At 38.9% G+C, this 15,414-nt stretch overlaps 1 protein-coding gene across 1 annotated transcript in view; it reads left to right on the forward strand.

The window, feature by feature from the left end:
• Positions 1–428: 428 nt before the first annotated feature.
• Myo3a (myosin IIIA) overlaps positions 429–15,414 on the forward strand; it is a 206,125-nt gene continuing 191,139 nt past the window's right edge. The window contains exon 1 of the mRNA XM_055608590.1: positions 429–471. The gene's annotated coding sequence lies outside the window, so the exon portion shown is untranslated. The remainder of the gene's footprint in view (positions 472–15,414) is intronic.

Below are 15,414 nucleotides of genomic sequence, written 5' to 3' on the forward strand. Positions count from 1 at the left end.
GCCTTCTGCTTCCAGCCCAACTTCCTCAAGGTCCAAAAAGAAGTTGCCCAGGGCTGGAGGCCTGGGAACACAAGCTTGTTTCAGATGAGAGCCTGCGCTCTCCAGCGTGCTCCACCTTCAAGCCAGAACTTTGGCAGTTCTTTGAGGGTTAAAGTTAGCCTCAGGGAGAGGAAGGTGTCCCAAGCATAGGTCCAGCCCTGTGTTCCGGGGCGGCACGGGAGGCTTGGCCAGGGCTCAGGAGCACCTGGGCTGGGTCGAGGCCCAGGCCCTGCTCATCCAGCTGGACTCTGACAGCAGCTCTGCTGACCTGCGTCTGCCCGGGGAGGTGCCATGGCGCCCCGCCCCGCGCCACCAGCCTCCAGGCGCTGAAGGAACCGGAGCGCCCGGGTCGGGTCGGATGAGGAACTGGTGTGGCCACACACTGTGAGCCCACCCTGAGAGCGAGCAGACCTCAGAACGCCCGCCGGCAAAGTGAGTGCGGGAGAGCGCGGCGGGCCTGGATGTGCGCGGACTGGCGACCTGTGGCGTCTCAGCTTCCAGAGGGGAAGGCTAGCGGCCTGTGCAGCGCCATGGTCTGTAGATGGGTCTGCAGAGGAGAGGGCACGGGTGCCTTAGTTACCCCACACTGAAGGACTTTCTGCTTTTGGACCTTGCTGAAATTTCCATTAGGAGACTAAAAGTAGTTTTGGAATTGGCCCGCGCGCCTTGAAAGAATGAGCGAGCGGTGACTCTAAAATTACATGTGTGCTCTCATGTAATTTTATATTTAATTTTATAAAAAATATTTATATATTTTTATTCTATAATATATATTATTTATATATATTTGGAACCATAAACGTCTTCACGAGTTTCTTGGTGAAATAACTGATCTTCCGTTTGTTCTTAATCTCTCAAATTTTATGATTTGCACCAGTCCAGGAGCTTCAGCACAAGAAATGAGGTGCTTTGTGTTCCCTGTTAGCTATGTGAAAGTGCTAACATTTCTGCCTAAATCGTTCCTAAGTTCAATTTCTGATGTCTTTTTCCAGATTTTGAATGTTTTTCCCTATCTATCATGCTATGATTTTTTTTCTTCTATTGCATAATACCGGTCCATATTCTATGCTTTGGTATTTGAATATTTTGCATTATGTTCTAGCTTTACTAAAGATAGGTGGCAAAGTTGACAAGGTTCATAGATTTCCCAAGGCCTAAATGCCAAATTGACAGAAGAACAAGGGTGCACGTTACCTTTCCCATTTTGACTTCATTCTACTATAAAATAGAATCGTTTTAAAGTGGGAAAATACAAAGATATGAAAGCTTTCAAAGATAATGTGTTCATGGATATTATGTCTCGCATGAGAAAGTTTACTTTTTATCTTTTTTTGTCCCATTTTACTTGCCATGGCTGGGGACAAAAATACAAAGGAAACTATTACATTTGATTTGATTTGATGATCTTGAAGACAAGCTGTGTGTGTGTGTGTGTGTGTGTGTGTGTGTGTGTGTGTGTGTGTGTACATCACCTAATGGCATAGCATCATCCTTTTTTCAAATACACTTTGGCAGCCTAATATATTTTTGTGCCTATATTCTTTGAAAAGTAACTTGTATCTGTCAAATAGAAAATATTTGAAGGTACATTTAGGTGATGCTAATTTTCATAATGAACAACATTTGAAAATTCAAATATACTTCAGAATATAGTTATTTTGTGTAAATTATGTAGGTTTGATACAAAGTATTTTAGTTATTTCTGCAATGTTGTTTTTAAGGTTTTATAAATAAGCATCAGTTCTGTCATTAGTTTTCTTTATGAATTGATAATTTGAAAGGTGATAGCTAGCATACAATTATTTTCCCTGGTAATAGGAAATAGTTATCCATAGATCTAAGCAGAAGCCTAACAGCTTTCGAGCAGTTAGTGGGAAACAGTTTTCCAGTATGGATCACAGGTTTGGAACATGGTTCTTTTGAACTGAAGTGGTCTGTCATTGAACACCTAATTTCTAAGATGAATTTTGACATTGTTTGCTCCTTGACTCTATTACTTACACATTATGATTTCAGAAATACTCCAATCCCCAAAGTTCCCTGAAATTAGAGGTTTTGAAGTGCCTTTCTAAGAAGTTTCTTATGATCATAAAATGGTACGAGGATGGAAATAATGTACAAGCACACTGGGTACTTGGGACATAGGAAACAAACCCCAGTGAGTTTTGGCCACAGCGTTTTCCTTTATCTGGGAATGATTACAAAGTGGGAAGGCTTGTGTTTCCTGCCACTGCTTGATAAAGAACACAAAGCCTCATGTAGAACTCCTCATTGATAGTTTAAGAGTTGAAGTTGGACTTTTGGATATGTTTATTTGCATCACTTAAGTCCTTGAAAATAATTTACTGATATTTTATAATTAACCGTTTTTGCAAACATTTTCAGAGGCCTCACATTTCCTTAAAAGCTAGGAAGGTTTTGGCCAATTTGGATGTAGTAAACTCTCTCTGTTTAGGCACAATGCAACCTCCACCCGCTTATTTCTCTGATGCATTCTACCCCATTCATCCCTGCGGACATTTGGGTTTGTGATTCTGGTTCTGGAAATATCCCTCACACTTACACAGTGGTGTGGTCCAAACTGTAAACCAGCTGCCATCCTTATAGGACGTGGGGCGGCAAGCGCCAGGCACAAGACGTTCCTTACAAAGCTCAGTTCTGATCGCTGTCCGGAAGCACATTGTTATTCCATGCTGCAGTCATCCTTCACTCACACTTTTATACTGAAACTTAAAAAATAGCTGATGAGTTTTGTGGGCTTGGGGGTTTCTTACAACTGCCAGTTTTAGAAGACAGACATGTTTTCTAAGGAATGATAGCCTTTCTTTGGTTTTATCATTTATTTATTGTATATATTTATTTATTATTTTATTTAGAATACAAAGTGATGGGTTGTATTATGATTTTTTTCAGTTCTACCCCTCAAATGCCTTTCAGTTCTAGCTATCTCTTCCCATATTACCTCTCTCAATCCCAGCTCTCCTCTCAACATTTATTTTAAACAAGGAATTTTTGCCTGTGATTTTAAAGGGAAAAAATTAATGGTGGAGTGCAAAATTCTTTTAAAGAAGAATGTACATAGATCTCCCCATTTCTCCAATCAGTATAAAGTAAATTGAATGGAATAAAGATGAATGCCTGCTTATTTGGGTACATAACTGTACAGGGCTTCTTTTAAACTGCTTTATTGTTTATGTGGCCTGAAATCTAAAAAAAGGTTGTTGTTATAGGGCTGTTGATTTCTCCCCTGAGTTCAGCCAGTGTTAGTATGTTTTATAATTCCTATGCTTGATGCACTTATGTTTATAATTGCTATTCCCTGTTGGTCAGTGTTCTCTCTCTCTGTCTCTCTGCCTCTCTCTCTCTCTCTCTCTCTCTCTCACACACACACACACACACACACACACATACACACAAACATAGAAGTTTTGGATGTAAAGTTTATTTTATTTGACATTGTCATAGCTAACCCACACCTTCCTCCTCCTCCTCATAATCATCATTATCATCTCATCTTCCTCCTCTCTCTCTTCCTCTTCTCCCCTCCTCCTTCTTTTCTCTTCTCCCTTCCTCTACTATCTCACATCAAATACTGATAGTGTTACTCCAGGTCCATTGTGCGCCAGGAGGAGGGGAGAACAAACCCCAGTGGACACGAAAACAACGAAATCTTTTGATATTCCCAGCACATAAGCAGAGTCACTAACTGATCAGGACCACCAGACAAGGACTTGGAACCCTGGTTTCTTCTGGCATCCAGGAGCAGTGGCAGAAGCAGGGTTTATAAGCATAAAACCTGGGAAAAGTTGCAGCCATAATGTTCCTCAATCAGAACTCATGAGGGACTTTTCAAAGTGTTCAGTCATTGACATTGAATGTAAGTGTTTATGCCCCACCAATCAAATTCATTTGTTCTTTCTGTTGTTAGATTAGGCGTTATGTTTTTGGTAGCTATTGTTGCTTAGAGAGAAGGTTGGTAACAGGCATGCTTTGGGGAAGTATCATTGGTTAGAGAGGGAGTTGGTCAACTTAGGTAAAATGGAGTTTGAAGTCAAAATGGCGACACTTAAGATAAGTTCCTTTAATCCGCTCCCAACAATAGGAAAAGACATACAATTGCTTTTGAAGAAAGTGGTTTTGGTATGACAGTCTTCTCATTTCCTCTATTTCTACCAAATTTTGTGTCCAGTAAAAAGCATTTTGTTTGCATTTCACTCTCATTTCCTTTTCTATCTATTTTTATAGTTTCTCTGTAGTTACTGTGGAAATTATTTGTCACCTTGGACTCTGTGAGCTTATTTTCTTATACTGTAAAATTTTTGAGTTTATAATATAATTACAAGACTTCTACCTTCCATTTATACCCTCCAAACCATCCCATATACACCTCCTTGCCATTTAAAATTTGCAATTATTGGAATATTGGTTTCTGCAGCACCCCCTCCCGGGCCCATGTTTTTTGGCTCTGTTGGTCTCCTTGTGGAGTTTCTGTCCCCTCCAGGTTTTTCTATTCCCCTCTTCTTCTATAAGGTTTCCTGAACTCTGCCCAAAGTTTGGCTATGTATCTCCTGCCGGGTAGAGTCTTTCAGAGGACCCCTGTGGAAGGTCCCTATCCTGTTCCTTCTCTTCCCCTACTTCAGATGTCTATCCTATTTGCCTTTCTAAGTGAAGCTTCAGCCTCTTCCCTAGGGTCCTCTTTGATGTTTAGCTTCTTTAAGACTATAGATTTTGGTATGTTTATCCTATATTATGTATCTAATATTCACTTAGAAGTGAGTATGTGTCATTCTGCTTCTGGGTTACCTAACTCAGGATATTTTCTAGTTTCCACCATTTGCCTGAAAATGTCATGATTTTCTTGTTTTTAATTGCTGGGTAGTGTTCCATTGTGTAAATGTACCATAATTTCTGCATCCATTCTTTAGTTGTGGGACATCTAGGTTGGTTCCAGATTCTGGCAATTATGAATAATGCTACTATGAACATAGTTGAGCAAAAGTCCTTGTTTGGCTTAGCATCTTTCAGCTATATGCCCAGGAGTGGTATAGCTGGATCTTGAGGTAGCACTATTCCTAATTTTCTGAGATAGCACCAGATTGATTTCCAAAGTGGTTGTACAAGTTTACATTTCCACCAGCAAAGGAGGAAGGTACCCCTTTCTGCACATCCTCTCCAGCATGCATCATCCCTTGAATTTTTGATCTTAGCCATTCTGATGGATATGAGGTGGAATGTCAGGGTCATTTTGATTTGCATTTCTTGGATGACTAAGGACTTTGAGCATTTCTTTAAGTTTTTCTCTGCCATTTGATATTCCTCTGTTGAGAATTCTCTACTCCAACCAAGGACCATGTATGGAGACCCCTTGCCCAGTTTATAAGTAGGTGCCCTAGTAATGGGTACAAGGACTGTCTCTGACATGAACTCAGAGGCTGGCTCTTTGATCACCTCCCCCTGGAGGTACAGCATTGACAGGCCACAGAAGAAGATGATGCAGCCAGTCCTGATGAGACTTGATAGGCTAGGGTCGGCTAGAAGGAAGGAGGTCCTCCCCTATCAGTGGACTAGGGAAGGAGCATAGGGGGAAAAGGGGGAGGGTGGGTGGGACTGGGAGGAGATAGAGGAGACTACAGGCAGGATACAAAGTAAATAAATTGTAATGAATAAATAAATAAACTATAAAAATAAAATGCATTATGAACAGAATATTGCAATTATTTTCAAATGATAACTTAATTCAACTACACATAATATCCCACTGTGCTGGCTTGTCTTATATCAACTTGACACAAACTAGAGTTTTCTAAAGGAGGAAACCTCAATTAAGAAAACACCTCCCTAAGAAAATACCTCCAGCTGTAGGCATTTTCATAATTAGTGATTGATGAAGAAGGGCCCAACCCATAGTGGGTGGTGTCATCCCTGGCCTGGTGATCCTAGGCTCTATAAAAAAGCAGGCTGAGAAAACCAGTACGCAGCACAGCTCCATGGCCTCTCCATCAGTTTCTGCCTACATATTCCTGTCCTGTTTGATTTTCATTCCTGACTTTCTTCAGTGAACAGAGCTATGGATGGTGTTTCATCAACAATAGAAACTCTAAGTCTCAAACTTAATGTTATTGATGCCACAAATGAAATCTTTATAAATTATATACCTATTATCATAAATTGCATCTTTTAAAATATATTCATTTTGTAATTATTATTAATGTTATATTGCTATTATTAGTTGTATTAGTAGCATTTATGTGTTTGTGTGATGTGCATGCCTGGGCACACATGTCATGGTGTGTTTGTGGAGGTCTGGGATAATTCTGTGGATTTGGTTTTCTCTTCCACCCTGTTGTAGGGGTTTTTAATATTTCCTATTGGTTTATCTTCTAGTAAAGCTTGCTGCTAATCTTAAACAGCTGTATAACCAAATCACCACACAGAGACTGGGTTTTTAGTTAACCTAGAACACAATGCTGGGCAATATTTACTCCCTCCTAAACCTCCAAGCCCTCAGTTTCCTAACATTTAGATATCCCACATTATACTTGCTTTTTGTGAAATCTTAGGTTTGGCTCATGCTCCACATCCTCCAAGATCTCTCCTCCAGCTCTGCTCTCAGCTCTCCTCTCCCCCTTCTCCTCCTTCTTCTCCCACTCCTCTCCCGCCTTCTGGCTCCTCCCCTCTTTCCTGTCCTCTGGCTCCTCCCTGCTCAACATTGTGTCTAGTTGCTTTATTTTGTTCCTATTTACACAAGAGTTGAGACAGGATGCTTAGAATGAGTATTACAATGCAATATCTGGATTGAAACCAGATTGGGGTGGGGTGGGGAAAATCAGTATTTAAATGAACAAGGGTAAGGTGTATACATTAAAAAATAACATTATACCAACACACCCTTACAATGGTTCTGGGAAATCACCTCAGGTCGTCCAGCTTGAGCAGCAGACATTTTACCCACGGAACCCTGTAAATGTTTTATGTACATATTTCATACTGTGGTGAAGTCTTTAAATGAGTTGTAAACTAAAATAATGATAATGTTGTTTTATAGATTTGTCCATGCAAGGTATTTACTGTAAAAACCTTACATTTTCTTGCAGCTTCAGGTACACTGTCTGGCACCTTTTCATTTTAGCCTAAAGGCTTTCTGTAGCATATCTAGTTCAAAGAGTGCTGTAGTAATGTACTCCTTGTAGTTTTGCATGTTTGGGGAGGTCCAATTTTTTTCCACATTTCAAACATTTTAATTATGTTTTATTTGCCTATCGTTTGTGCCTATAATTTTACGTGAACAAACATGCATGTGAGATGTTGCAGGCATGTGTGGGAAGGTCAGAGAACAACTTGAAGGAGTGAGTTCTCTCTTTCCACCATGTAGATCCCAGAAAACAAACTCTGATCATCAGGCCTGCCTGTAATCCCTTTACCTTCTGAGATAGCTCATCAGCTCTTCTTTCTCATCTTTGAAGATCAGTTTTGCCAGATACAAAATTCTTAGTTGATAGTTTTTGTTTCGGTAGCTTGTAAGATTCTTCTCAGTCAAGAAATTTATTTATAAACTTATGGGAAGCTCTCTGTATGTGCTAATATCCTTTCTCTTGCTACTTTGAGGATTACATGTTTATGTTTTGACAGATTGTTCATAACAAGTTTTCCTGAGGAGTTTCTCTGAGCTGGATGTCATCCTCCACTTTACTGGGTCCCTTGGAGTCATAGACCTCTGTCTTTCCTAAATCTGTTAAAAATTGAGCCTGGATTTCTTTAGATAAAGCTTCTCTCTTGTTCTCTGTCTTGTCTCAGACTCTTAGAACATATATATTGGTTTGACTGGTGGTGTTTCTATAGTTCCTTAGGCCCTGCCCACCTTCCCTCAGCCTTTTAATTTCTAAGATGATTCAGATGCCTTTGTTTCAGATTCACTGATTCTTTCTTTAATCTGCTCCTGTTTGAATTGGAACTCCTTTCTTGAAACCTTCATTCCAATCATTTCTTTTTCTTCATATTCAGAATTTATGTTTGTTTCTCTGCTTTAAGTAAATTTTTTAGATTTTATACAATCTACTTGATTACAGATAGTTTCAAGTGTGTCTTGTATGTTTAGTTGCAGACAATTCTTGCTAAGAAGACATATTTCTTTTTAAAATATTTGATAGAATTCATTGTTGAAGTAATTTGAATTTTTCTGCTTAATTTTTTAACATTTTCTTTCAGTATTTGTAAGTATTTTTAAAAGTATTATTTGCACGTTAGTTATGGTTTTAAAGTCTTTGGGACATTAGTAAATGAAGTGGACAAAAATTTCAGCCTTTAAGCGAAGCTTGGTAACACACTTGAATGAGAGCTCTTCGGGGCAGAGGTGGGAGGACTGAGAATTCAGTCAATCTCATCTTACAATATGGAGTTTGACCACAGCCTGGCTTACAGGAGACATAAAAGAAAAGGGCCTTTGTGGTGTAGGGCTTCCATTTTAGTGAAGAAGAAATACAACAATAAGACACAATAATAGAAGGTATGCTGTGTGTTAGGAAATTCCAAACAGCACCATGATGGGGATGGTGGAAGAATGCTGTGGAAGAGGAGAGCAGGCTGATTTTAGATAAGATGGCCAAGGCGGTCATCTGCTTATTGGGAAGGTAGTGGCTGATGTAAGATCTGAAGGACAGGAGAGAGAGTGAGCCAGCTGCAGGGCAGGTGAACATGAGGGAAGTTTAGTTACCCTATTAGGGAACAGGCAAGTGAGGGGCTACAAAAAGAAAAGAGGTGAATATTAAATGTCCTCCTATGCTTAGTAACAAACTTTTTTTCATCGAATTGGTATCTTCTAACTTGGTAAAAAAAAAAAAAAGTATCTGAAGATTAAATACATAATAAATCAGTTTTAAAAAGATGACTTCATTTTTAAAAGGTCATTTCGAAAGTATTATTTTAGAATGATAGTAAAAGCACATTAAAAATATAGTAACTATATATAGTGAAAATAATTCTGTGGCTCAAATGTTCATATAATTAGGAGCTTAATTATATGCATCTAATTTTTTAAACCATGAGTGCTAATTAATTAAACAAAATGCATAAACATTTGCTGTTATGTAGAATACCATTTACTGTTGCCACTAAGTAATCAGTTACTTACTAAAAATGACAGTTTCTTTTACTCTTAAGGAGTACGCAGCTTAACAGAGGATGAAGCAGTTAGTAAGCAGATGGAATTTTTTAAATTAAATTTTTATTTTTATAATAATTACAGTTTATTCATTATGTATCCCAGCTGTAGCCCCCTCCCTCATTCCCTTCCAGTCCCACCTTCTCTCCCTCATATCCACCCATGCCCCTCTCCAAGACCACTGATAGGGGAGGTCCTGCTCCCCTTCTATCTGATCCTAGCCTATCAGTTTTCATCAGGACTGGCTGCATTGTCCTCCTCTGTGGCCTGACAAGGCTGCTCCTCCCTCAGGGGGAGGTGATCAAAGAGCCAGCCACTGAGTTCATGTCAGAGACAGTCCCTGTTCCCCTTACTAGGGAACCCACTTGGACACTGAGCTGCCATGGGCTACATCTGAACAGGAGTACTAGGGGGTACAAAGACCATGAATGGCCCTTGGTTGGAGTATCACTCTCAGAAAAGACCCCTATGTCCAGAGTTTTTTATTCTGTTGCTCTCCTTGTGGAGCTCTGTCCTTTCCAGGTCTTACTATCTCCCCGTTCTTTCCTATGGTTCCCTGCACATTGTCTAAAGTTTGGTTATGAATCTCAGCATCTGCTTTGATACACTGCTGCATAGTCTTTCAGAGGTCCTCTGTGGTAAGGCTCCTGTCCTGTTCCCTGTTTTCTCCTTCCAATGACCATCCCATTTGTCTTTCTGAGTAAGGACTGATCATCTTACCCAAGATCCTCCTTCTTGCTTAGCTTTATTAGGTGAACAAATTTTATTGTGTTTATCCTATATTGTATGTCTAATATGACTTATAAGTAAGTATATACTGTATGTGTCTTTCTGCTGCTGGGATACCTCACTCAGGATGATCTTTTCTAGATCCCACCATTTGCCTGCAAATTTCATGATTTCCTTGTTTTTAAATGCAAATATACCACAATTTCTGTATCCATTCCTCCTTGAGGGGCATATGAGTTGTTTACAGGTTCAGGAAATTACAAATAAATCTGCTATGAGCATGGTTGAGCAAATGTCCTTGTTGTGTACTTGAGCTTCTTTTGGATATATGCCTAGGAGTGGTATACCCGGATCTTGAGGAAGCACTATTCCTAATTGTTGGAGAAAGTGCCAGATGGATTTCCAAAGTGGTTGTATAAGTCTACATTCCCACCAGCAATGGAGGAGGGTACCCCTTTCTCCACATCCTTTCCAGCATGCATTGTCATTTGAGTTTTTGTTTTTAGCCATTTTGATGGGTGTAAGGTGAAATCTCAGGGTCGTTTTGATTTGCATTTTCCTGATGACTAAGGATGTTAAGCATTTAATTAAGTGTTTCTCTCCATTCTATATTCATTTGCAGAGAATTCTCTGTTTGGCTCTGTACAGCATTTTTTAATTGGATTACTTGATTTGTTGCTTTTTAAGTTTTTTAGTTCTTTATATATTCTGGATATTAGACCTTTGTCAGATATGGGGTTGGTGGAGATCCTTTCCCAGTCTGTAGGCTATCATTTTGTTCTGATGACAGAGTCCTTTGCTTTACAGAAGCTTTTCAGTTTCATGAGGTCCCATTTATTGATTGTTGATCTTAGAGCCTGTGCTGTTGGTGTTCTGTTCAGAAAGTTGCTCCTGTGCCAATGAGTTCTAGGCTCGTCCCACTTTTGCTTCTAACTGATTAAGTGTATCTGGTTTTATGTTGAGGTTTTGATCCACTTGGAATTTAATTTTGTGCAGGGTAATAAATATGGATCTATTTGCATTTTTCTACATGTAGACATTCACTTAGACCAGCACCATTTGTTGAAGATGCTGTCTTTTTTCCATTGTGTGGTTCTGGTTTCTTTGTCAAAAATCAAGTATCCATAATTGTGGGTTTATTTCTGGGTCTTCTATTTGGTTCCATTGAGCCACCATTCTGTTTCTAGGCCAATATCATGCAGTTTTTATTACCATTGCTTTGTAGTACGGCTTGAGATCAGGGATGGAGATATCTCCAGTTGATCTGTTATACAGGATTGTTTTGGCAATTCTGGGTTTTTGTTTTTCCATATGAAGTTGAGAATTTTTCTTTCACGGTCTGTAAACAACTTTGTTGGTATTTTGATGGGAATTGCATTGAATCTGTAGATTGCTTTTGGAAAGATGGCCATTTTCACTATGTTAATTCTAACGATCCATGAGCACAGAAGATCTTTCCATCTTTTGATATCTTCTTCAATTTCTTTCTTCAGAGACTTGAAGTTTTTTTGTTTTTTTTTTTCAAACAGGTCCTTCACTTGCTTGGTTAGAGTCACACCAAGGTACTTTATGTTATTAGTGACTGTTGTGAAGGGTGTTGTTTCCCTAATTTCTTTCTCAGCCCTTTTGTCTTTAGTATACAGGAGGGCTTCATAATTTTTTGAGTTAATTTTTTATTCAGCCACTTTGCTTAAGGTGTTTATCAGCTGAAGTAATTCTCTGGTTAAATTTTTGGGGTCACTCATGTAAACCATCATATCATCTGCAAATAGTGAAACTTTGACTTCTTCCTTTCCTTTGTATCCCCTTGATCTCCTTTAGTTGTCTTATTGCTCCAGCTAGGACTTCAAGTACTATGTTGAAGAGATATGGAGAAAGTTGACAGTCTTGCCTGGTCCCTGATTTCAGTGGGATTGATTTAAGTTTCTCTCTGTTTAGTTTGATGTTGGCTATAGGCTTGCTGTATACCGTCTTTACAATCTTTAGGTATGTGCCTTGTATCCTTGATCTCTTCAGGACTATAAACATGAATGGATGTTGCATTTTGTCACGTGCTTTTTTTGGCATCTAAGGAGATAATCATGTGGTTTTTCTCCTTCAGTTAGTTTATATGGTGGATTACATTGATGGACTTCGGTGTATTGAACCACCCCTGTATGCCTGGGATGAAGCCTACTTGGTCATGATGGATGACATCTATTTGTTCTTTGGTTCTGTTTGCTAGTACTTTATTGAATATTTTTGCATCAAGGTTCATAAGAGAGATAGGTCTGATATTTTCTTTTTTTGTTGGGTCTTTATGTGATTTAAGTATGAAGGTGACTGTGGCTTAATTGAATGAGTTTGGTAATAGTTCTTCTGTTTCTATTTTGTGGAATCATTTGAAGAGAATTGGAGTTAGCTCTTCTTTGAAGGTCTGGTAGAATTCTGTACTGGCCCTGGGCTTTTTCTGGAAGGGAGACTTTGATGATTGCTTCTACTTTCTTTGGGGATATAGGACTATTCAATCTTTTTACCTGATCTTGATTTAATTTTGGGAAATGGAATTTGACAAGAAAAATGTCCATTTCCTTTAGATTTTCAAATTTTGTGGCATATAGGCTTTTGTAGTAAGACCTAATGATTGTTTGGATTTCCTCAATGTCTGTTGTTATTTTCCCCTTTTCCTTTCTGATTTTGCTGATTTGGATAGTTTCTCTTTGCCTTTTAATTAGTTTGGCTAAGGGTTTTTCTATCTTGTTGATTTTTCTCAAAGAAGCAGCTCTTGGTTTCATTGATTCTTTGAATTGTTTTATTTGTTTTTAATTTATTGATTTCAGCCCTGAATTTCATTCTTTCCAGCTGTCTACTCCTCTTGGGTGTGTCTGCTTTTTTTGGTTGTTGTTGTTCTAGGGCTTTCAGGTGAGCCTTAATTTTCTTGTATGAGATGTTTCAAATTTCTTCTTGAAGGCACTTAGTGCTATGAACTTTCCTCTTAGCACTGCTTTCATTGTGTCCCATAAGTTTGGGTATGTTGTGCTTTCATTTTCATTGAATTATATGAAGTCTTTAATTTATTTCTTTATTTTTTCCCTAACCCAGCTGTCACTGAGTAGGTAATTGTTCAGTTTCCATGTGTATGTTTTGCTATTTCTCTTGTTGTTGAGGTCTAGCTTTAGTCTATGGTGGTCAGATAGAATACAATGGATTATTTCAATCTTCTTGTATCTGTTGCTTTGTGACCAACTATATGGTCTATTTTGGAGAAGATTCCATGAGATGCTGAAAAGAAGGTATACACTTTTGAATTTGGGTGAAAAGTTCTGTAGATGTCTATTAGGTCCATTTTATTTAGAACCTCTGTAAATGCCTTTATTTCTCTATTTAGCTTCTGTCTAGATGATTTGTCCCTTGGTGAGAGTGGAGTATTGAAGTCTTCCACTATTAAGGTGTTGGGATCTATGTGTGATTTCAGAGTTAATAATGTTTCTTTTACAAATGCAGGTGCTCTTGTGTTTGGAGCGTATGTTAAAAACTGTGATGTCCTCCTGGTGGATATTTCCTTTGATGAGAATGAAGAGTCCCTCCTCATCTTTTTTGATTAATTGTGGTTGAAAGTCTATTTTATTAGGTATTAGGATAGCTAACCCAGCTATTTTTCTGGGTCCAATTGTTTGAAAAACATTTTTCCAGCCCTTTACTCTGAGGTAGTGTTTACATTTGTTGCAGAGGTGTGTTTCTTGGATTCAGCAGAATGTTGGATCCTGATTCTGCAACCATTTTGTTAGTCTGTGTCTTTTTATTGGAGTGTTGAGTCCATTGATGTTGATAGATAATAGTGATCAATGAAAGTTAGTTTCTTTTATTGTGGAGTTGGTGGTGTTACTGTGTTTTATTGCTTGTTTTCTTTTTTTTCTATGTTTTCTTGGGTGTAGTTGTTTTCATTGGATTGGAGTTTTCCTTCTAGTATCTTCTGTAGGGCTGGTTTGCTGTGTAGACTTTGCTTAAATTTAGTTTTATCATGGAATATTTTGTTTTCTCCATCTATGTTGATTGAAAACTTTGCTAGGTATAGTAGTCTGTGTTGGCATCTGTGTTCTTTGCATCTTGGATCAAAGATACAAAAAATCATAAAAATTGAGTCTTTCAAGATCCATTCAGAAACCTCTTTTTCTGTAATGATATAATTTTTATCAGCTATTAGTAACCATTTGTGATAAGATGTGCTCTTTAGTGTAGTTAATCAGAATATGATGCTTACTCTGATTTTTATTTCCATGTTCATTTCAGTACTCTATAATACATATTTCTCTCACCCACTTTCAAAAAAAGGTTTTCTTAAGAACTATTATTTATTCACTTATTCAACAGCCTTACATTTTAAAATCTACCATGTGGTAGGCACGAAGTTAAGCATTATTTGATTTGGAATTGATGAAGATAGGTGAGGTCTCTGCTATCAGAATTAACAGATTAACAAAAACCTGCAGACATTAGCTAAATGAGCAGGTTAGTTACCATGTACCATACCAGTTCTGGGAAATATGGACACAGCAGTATAAAGACAGAAGTAGAGAAGCTCATGTATCCTGCAGGAAAGAGCAACAGACAGTGAAGGAAGTATAACTTTGGAAAATCCTTTCTAAGGGAGCTCTGGAAGGTAAGGGGTAAGAAGGAACCGGTTGATGGCAAACAGGAGTTCCTTAGGTTAGGAATGGGTGCACTGTGTTTGATGTAGATCAGTTTGTAATTTTTTTTAATTTTAATTTTTTTCTTCACAATTTATTCATTATATATCCCAACTGAAGCCACCATCCTCAACTCCCCCCAGTTCTACATACCCTCCCTCTTCTCCCTCATCCCCTTCCCCTATTCCACTGAAAAGGGGAGTTCTCCACTATTGCCATCTGTCCATGGCTTGTTAAGTCTCATCAGGACTGCTGGGATCTTCTTCCTCCATGGCCTGACAAGGCTGCATCATCAGGGGAGAGTGATCAGAGAGCAGTCACTGAGTTCATGATAGAGGCATCCCCTGCTCCCCTCACTCAGAGATCCACATAGAGACTTAGCTACCAATAAGTCACATCTGAGTAGGAGGCCTAGGTCCTCTCCATGCATGGTCCCCCCTTGGTGCATCAGACTCTGAAAGACCCCCTGGGCTCATATCTTTTAGTTTTGTTGGTCTCCTTGTGGGGATCCTGTCCTCTCCATGTCCCTTTATTCCCATGCCTTTCTTCCTCCATAAGATCTTCTGTGCTCTGCCCAAAGTTTGGCTGTGAGTCCCAGCATCTTCTTCCATCCCGTTGGGTGAATCCTTTCAGAGGACCCTCTGTCGTAGGCTCCCATTCAGTTTCCTCTCTTCCACCGCTTCTGTCTTGCCATTCTAGATGAGATTTAAGCATCCTCCCTAGGGTCCTCCTTGTTGCTTAGCGTCTTTAGGTCTGTAGATGGCTATCCTATATTATACGGCTAATGTCCGTTTATAAGTGAGTATGTATCATGCCTGTCTT

Source organism: Psammomys obesus, unplaced genomic scaffold, assembly GCF_907164565.1.
Source record: "Psammomys obesus unplaced genomic scaffold, mPsaObe1.curated_primary_1811, whole genome shotgun sequence".
Classification (NCBI taxonomy): Eukaryota; Metazoa; Chordata; class Mammalia; order Rodentia; family Muridae; genus Psammomys; species Psammomys obesus.